The sequence below is a fragment of the Octopus bimaculoides genome, chromosome 10 (assembly GCF_001194135.2).
Source record: "Octopus bimaculoides isolate UCB-OBI-ISO-001 chromosome 10, ASM119413v2, whole genome shotgun sequence".
Lineage (NCBI taxonomy): Eukaryota > Metazoa > Mollusca > Cephalopoda > Octopoda > Octopodidae > Octopus > Octopus bimaculoides.
The window spans coordinates 16,821,917-16,828,668 of NC_068990.1; positions in this window are offsets into that span (position 1 = coordinate 16,821,917).

Sequence of the window (6,752 nt, forward strand, 5' to 3'; positions counted from 1 at the left end):
TCTCTCTCTCTCTCTCTCTCTCTCTCTCTCTCTCTCTCTCTCTCTCTCTCTCTCTATATATATATATATATATATATATATATATATATATAGAGAGAGAGAGAGAGAGAGAGAGATAGATAGATATCAATGTATGTATAAATTTATATATAAACATACACACATTCACTATATACATATAATATACAAACACTCATATACATTTGCAGAAATATAACACCATATTTATTCAATTTATTTGTGGTTATATATTCGTGTAGGTGGGTTAGGGGGGAGGGTCGGTGGGGTGAAATAGATATATGACAGATTTTTCAATGAAACTCTGAATTTCAAATCTGTATTGGCAGTGAGTTGCCTGATCAGTGCGTGCATGTGTGTGCATGCACAAGCATATGGCACAACATGGAAATCAACTCTATGTATTTAAATGCTTTCCACAATAAACATAACTTAATTTTAAATGGCTCTGAGGAAGCTAAAAAATGTCGAACAAGTGCTCATTTCTGAATGCAATGCTTTTTATAGCAGAAACTGCGGTAAACTAATAAAAGTGATTTTATAACATCTGTTCTTTGGTCATTCACTGGTATATCCATCTATCTCTCAATGTACACAGACACACTCAACTTGAATACTTTCTAATTACAGTGTTGCATTCTCTTCCAATTTAACACCAATGATAAATATTTAAATCTCAAACATATGTGAAAAAAATTAGCTGTCTGTTTATCTATTTGTCTATCTTGCTTTCTGTTGTTGTTTTCTCTCTCTCCTGCCACTCTTTTTGTGAAATACAAATACACACAAACTATCCACAAACAAAGTTTATTAAACTCCTAAATAATAATTGATGTCTGTTGTATATTTTAGTGCTGTGTTTCCATATTTGCTTATGCTTGTCTCTCTCCTCATTTTCTGGTACTCTGTCAGTTACAACGATGAGAGATCCAGTTAGTCTGGTCAACAGAACAGCCTGTTTGTGAAGTTAATGTGCAAGTGGCTGAGCACTCCACAGACACATGTACCCTTAACATAGTTCTCAGGGAGATTCAGCATGACACAGAGTGTGACAAGGCCGACTCTTTGAAATATAGATACTACTCATTTTTGCCAGCTGAGTGAACTGGAGTAAGATGAAATAAAGTGTCTTAACTCCAGAGCATAACGTACCATCAGGAATCAAACTCACAACTTTATGATTGTAAGCTGAATATTCTAACCACTAAGCCTGGTGCCTTCACTCTTTCTCCTCACACAAGCAACCAAATACACCCAGGCAGAGATACAAACACTTATTACTACCAAATAATGGTCACCTGTTACCTGAAATGCTATTGGTTGAATAAGTTCCTGAACAACACAGCCAAAGCCACTTAAAAACATCCTGGTTGGCCAAGATTTATCCTGTGTACAAATTAGCACCAAAATCAATGAGACAGCTTGGCTCTATTTTTGATTGGTGTTTGGAACATTGATTAACATGAAATTTTGATGAAGTTTGTATCATAGAACCATTGGGATGTCTCAGACAGGTTGGAATAAAAAGGGTTTACAAAGCCAAAAATCAACCATGGAGTTACTGATCCCTGGCCAGTAACTGGAGAAATTTGTCTTGAAGCTTATTGAATCTCTCATGTTCTCATTCTTTCTCTCTCTCTTTGGAATAACAATAAATAAAAAAGAAAACAAAGATGGTGTCACATATTACTACGTTTTCATTAAAACATATCCATTTTCATTGTTTGAAAATTATTTAAACAATATTTTTGCATAAAGTAAACCCTTGTGTTTCATAGAACTGGAATTAGACTTTTCTGTGTGCTTCTTTTGGTGTGTTGCAGCTGAATTATTATCTTAATAGGTGTGGCTTAGAAGTTTGCCTTGCAACCACATGGTTTTTGGGTTCAGTCCCACTTTCTGGCATCTTGAGCAAGTGTCTTCCACTGTAACCTCAGGCTTCGTGAGTGCATTTGAAAGAAGCCTGTTGTGTGTGTGAATGTGTGTCTTCTTGTTCTGACATAGCATGATAGTTGCAAATGAGTAGCATTTGTTTGCAATCTTCCATGAAAACAAGTCTGGCCATGGGGAAATATTACAATATTACCTTGCTTAGAAATGAGCAAGCAAGTGGTGGTGACAAGAAGGGCATCAGGCTGTTGAAAATCTGCCTCAATAAACTCTGTGATACATGCAAGCATGGAAAATATATATTAAAGTAATGATGATGAATGATGTGGGTTGTTAAACCCCAATACAATATCCTTTCATCTTCATCCTCTCTGCCAGGAATGGACAACCTTTTACAAGAAGTGGGCTGCACAAGACATGGCTCATCTGACAGGTCACATTGCTAAAAAATTCAAGGTAATTTTTGATTTGGGGGCCAGTCAGAAAGTCTTGCAGACTGATGGTTGACAATGTCTGCTCTCTATAACATTATTCCATTAGAAGTTCATTCAGAAAAATAAAATAACTGAATTTTGTTACATAAGAAAACGATATTAAAAAAGCTTGGAAGAATTAAGAGTTAAGTTCTTCTTTTTGTTCAATAATAAACTAAATATTTTCTTTGAAAGTTTCTTATCGTGAATCAATTTTTCAGTGGATTTCACTAGAAATAAATTTTTTAATTTACCAAAAAAATGTCTAACAATTGTAATACGAGAACATTTTTGGATATTCCTAGGAGTGTCAAAAAAGTTTAAGTAACTTCTAAGAAGAGATGATGCCATGGGATAGTAACTAAATTGCTAGTACTTCCAGTGATGGGAATGTTCTCTTGTGCATGCCCTAAGTGGGAGGGTGTGTATGTATACAAGAGAAAAAGTATGTAAAACAAGCCTAGAAATGTTTTCTTATATAAAATTAAGTAATATATGTTTTGTGTATGGATGTGTGTGTGTGTGTGTATTTTTGTATATGTTCACAAATGTGTATGTATATGTTCACAAATGTGAACATATACATACACACATACAGAGAAAAATAGAGAGAGATGTATGTAAGAATGTATATTTGTATGATTGAAAATAATATACAATTTGTGACCATACACACAAACACACACATGCTTATATATAGAGAGAAAGACAGACTGCTAGCTAGATATGTGCATACATGAATGTATACACATGTCATGTGTATGACTGATGTTAATACAGAATTTGCAATAATTTCTGTGTGTGCGTATAACCCACACATAATATCTTTGAACATATTATAAATGTATCAAAATAACCAATTTTACTGTGAAAACAAATAAACAAAACAAAACAGAAAAAACATTTACAATATGAATAAAAAAAACAATGTTTCCTTCTCATTTATTAAATACTTTTTTGATATAAAAAAATACTTATAACATAAACATATCTCAAAATAGTTTAAATATTAAATGTGATCAACAAGATATATTTTGTATAATGCACCATTAAAGGCTGCCATCTTGTTTCCCATGATGCACCTTCACATTTTCATATGTTTAATTGTATTTCCATTCATTACATACAAACCACAGTATGTATATTTATAGTTTAGAGTCTCTATGTTTGTTTACTTGTTCACTTTTATTATTATTATTAAATTCTGTTTTATGGATAATGGTATTTATTCATATTTTGTCAATACTTTGCCAAGTAGAGTGAAATCTATGCTTTTGCTAATGATGTCAGAATAATACTGAAACAAGTACAGAATTGTCTTCAGTATTTGCTAGAAAAAAGTGTAAAAAATATTAGTCATTGAACTATATGTGTATGAGTGAAAATGTGTAGATGAGAAGTATACAGAAAGGAACTCATAAGGTGGATTGTACTTGTAAATCAAATGGTACAGCTTTGTTACAGGACATGCTAATTCTGCCTGAAAATTGTGTCTGTGGAATAGTCAGCCACATGGTAATTCAGGAGCAGGTAATTCAGTAGATCAAACAACTGAATCTTCATTGAATAATATTGTTTTTTTTGTTCATTTCTTAATTATTTCTCATTAGTTTTTTTAATGCTTTCTGTATTAAACATCAACTTCTGGACATTATTGTCTTGAGTTCTCTAGGCCTCACAGGGTCAGTTACCCAGTTTCCAAGACATATAAGTAACTGAGATCACAACTTTTTCCCTGAATGGGGCACCAGTCCATGGTAGGGTCGTCCATTTACAGAGTGGACTGGAGCAACGTGATATGAAGTATTTTGCTTAAGAACACAATGCCAACCTGGTCTAGGAATTGAAACCATGATCTTGCAATTGGGAGCGCAACATATTAACCACTAACACTAAATTAACTACACCCAAGTTAAAACTGGTATAATAGATACAGTTTTGACATTGACATATTACTCTATGGTTCCATAGCTTGGATGGGTCACCAAACTGTACAAGTATATATGTTATGTGCAGTGTGTGTATGAGGGCAAGGATTTACAGAGAGGCCCTGGTTAAGGCACCTAACATTATTTGCTTCAGTCTACCCAGATTGACAAAGATTTCACACCTTCAGCTGAAAAGTTAGATGTATTAGTTCAAAGGATGTCCACTTATACAAAACACCTGCTCTCTCTCTCTCTCTCTCTAATATGTCAATATCCAGATTTCTTGTTGTTTTTGCAAGTCAAATAAAGTACAAATTTGAAAAAATAAACTACAAATAAAAAAATGTTAGCTCAGAACTTCGTATAAAATGTTTTTTTTTAATACTGATTTTTCATTATAAACAATTAAATTTTTTTTAAATGGTTTTTTTCTAAAGTCTAAAAAGTTTGTCTTTGAAAATATTGGCAATAGAAAAAAAAAATCATTGAAACAATTCTTGCACATTTAAACTCAGAATTTTGAATTATGGAGATTAATTAATGACAGATAATTTATTAAAATTAATTACAACATTGATATGAATAGATATCTGCCTTTTTTAAAATGATTTATAATAGAACAAATATTTTAAAACTCTTAACCTGATCTATTATGTCTCTAAGCTAAACTAAATTTTTTAAAATAATTTTTTCTTCATCCTCTTCAAGTAACTAACACATATAGAATGTACATATTATGTGTGTGTGTGTGCATGTAAGGCACTTTTGAGAAATTTCCTAATATGTGTGTGTGTGTGTATATAGGCACTTCCCAAATATATGGCTTTGGGTGCAATCCTACTGCATGGCATCTTGGTATCTTCTATGATAGCTCTGGGCCTTGTGAAAGAATTTGGTAGACAGAAATTGAAAGAAGCTATATAGATGTGTGTGTGTGTCTGTGTGTACCCTTGTCTCGAAATCACATGATGATTGTAAGAGAGCATCCTTATCATACAAATGTTGTTCATTTCCAGTCTCCTGTGAAACTCTTGGATTGTGATGGGGAAAAAATTACTTTGCTTGGAAATAGATGAGGGTTAGAGACAGGAAGGGCATCCAGCCATAGAAAATCTGCTTCAAAAAGTTCCATCTGACCCATGCAAGCATAGAAAAGTAGACATTGAAAAAATAATGACATGTGTGCATGTATGTATGTACATATATATATTTACATATATGTACACACACACACCACATATGTATGTGTGTATGTATATATGATAAATATCAAAGAATATTTTTTAGTTACCATACTGTGGATATACTGTTTTATATATAGGCATAGACAAGCCCATATATGTATGTGTTTATATATATATATATGTGTGTTTATTTGTTTATTAGAGTAGTAGAGTCTCCATGGAGCACTGTCTGATACATAAAAATGTTTCAAATTATTTTTTTAAACCAAAACAAATCAAATTATAAAAATTAATAATCCGGGTCAACGGTTATCCCTGTTACCTTGTACTTCAATATTTTAGGGTTAGGATCCTTCTTCAGGAAATTTATGGAGAAAAGATGTTGATAGCTGATGCCTCTATATGCACAAATACTATGAGGTAGAGAAAGCAGCTATCAACCCTTATTTTTTTCCTCATAAATTCCCTGCAGAATATTCATAACCATGAATATTCTAGACTACGGTAATATTGAAATACCAGCTAACAGTACTAACCATGGATTTAAAGACAAATATTTAAAACATTTTTATATATGTTTGTATCTATGTACAATATATAAAAATAGATTTTGTTCTTTCCAGTAGTTGTTCTCGAGCGACATTTAAGACAGCCTGCCACGGGCTGAATGCAAAAAAAAAAAAAAAAAAAAAAAAAAAAAAAAGCAAAAAAAATGAAAATAATTATTTCAGATTTCAACAATTACACTTTCTGCTTTCTTACTGGTATGATTATTATATATAGCATGTGTGTGAGTGTGTGTGTGTGTTCATGTCATCTTAGGTGTAGTGATAAATTAGTTAAGTTTCTTCTATTTTACACTATATCAAAGCTCTGTATTCATGGCGTTTCTATGTGTATGTGTAAATATGCTGTATACATGTGTGTGTGTGTGTGTGTGAATATGCATGGACATAGACACAAGCATATAAATATATGCATGAGTATATATATATATATATATATATATATATATACACAAATATTTGAACACACATCTACACATACAAATATATACATACACATTACACATGCATACCTATATATAGGTATTTACATACATATTTTAATCAAAAGCTACAAAGTGGTTCAAGGTCCAGGAGTTTAGTGCATGGCACTATATACACACCCGTGTGTGTGTATGTATATATACATATACATATATATATATATATATATATATATATATATATATATATATATATATATATATATATATA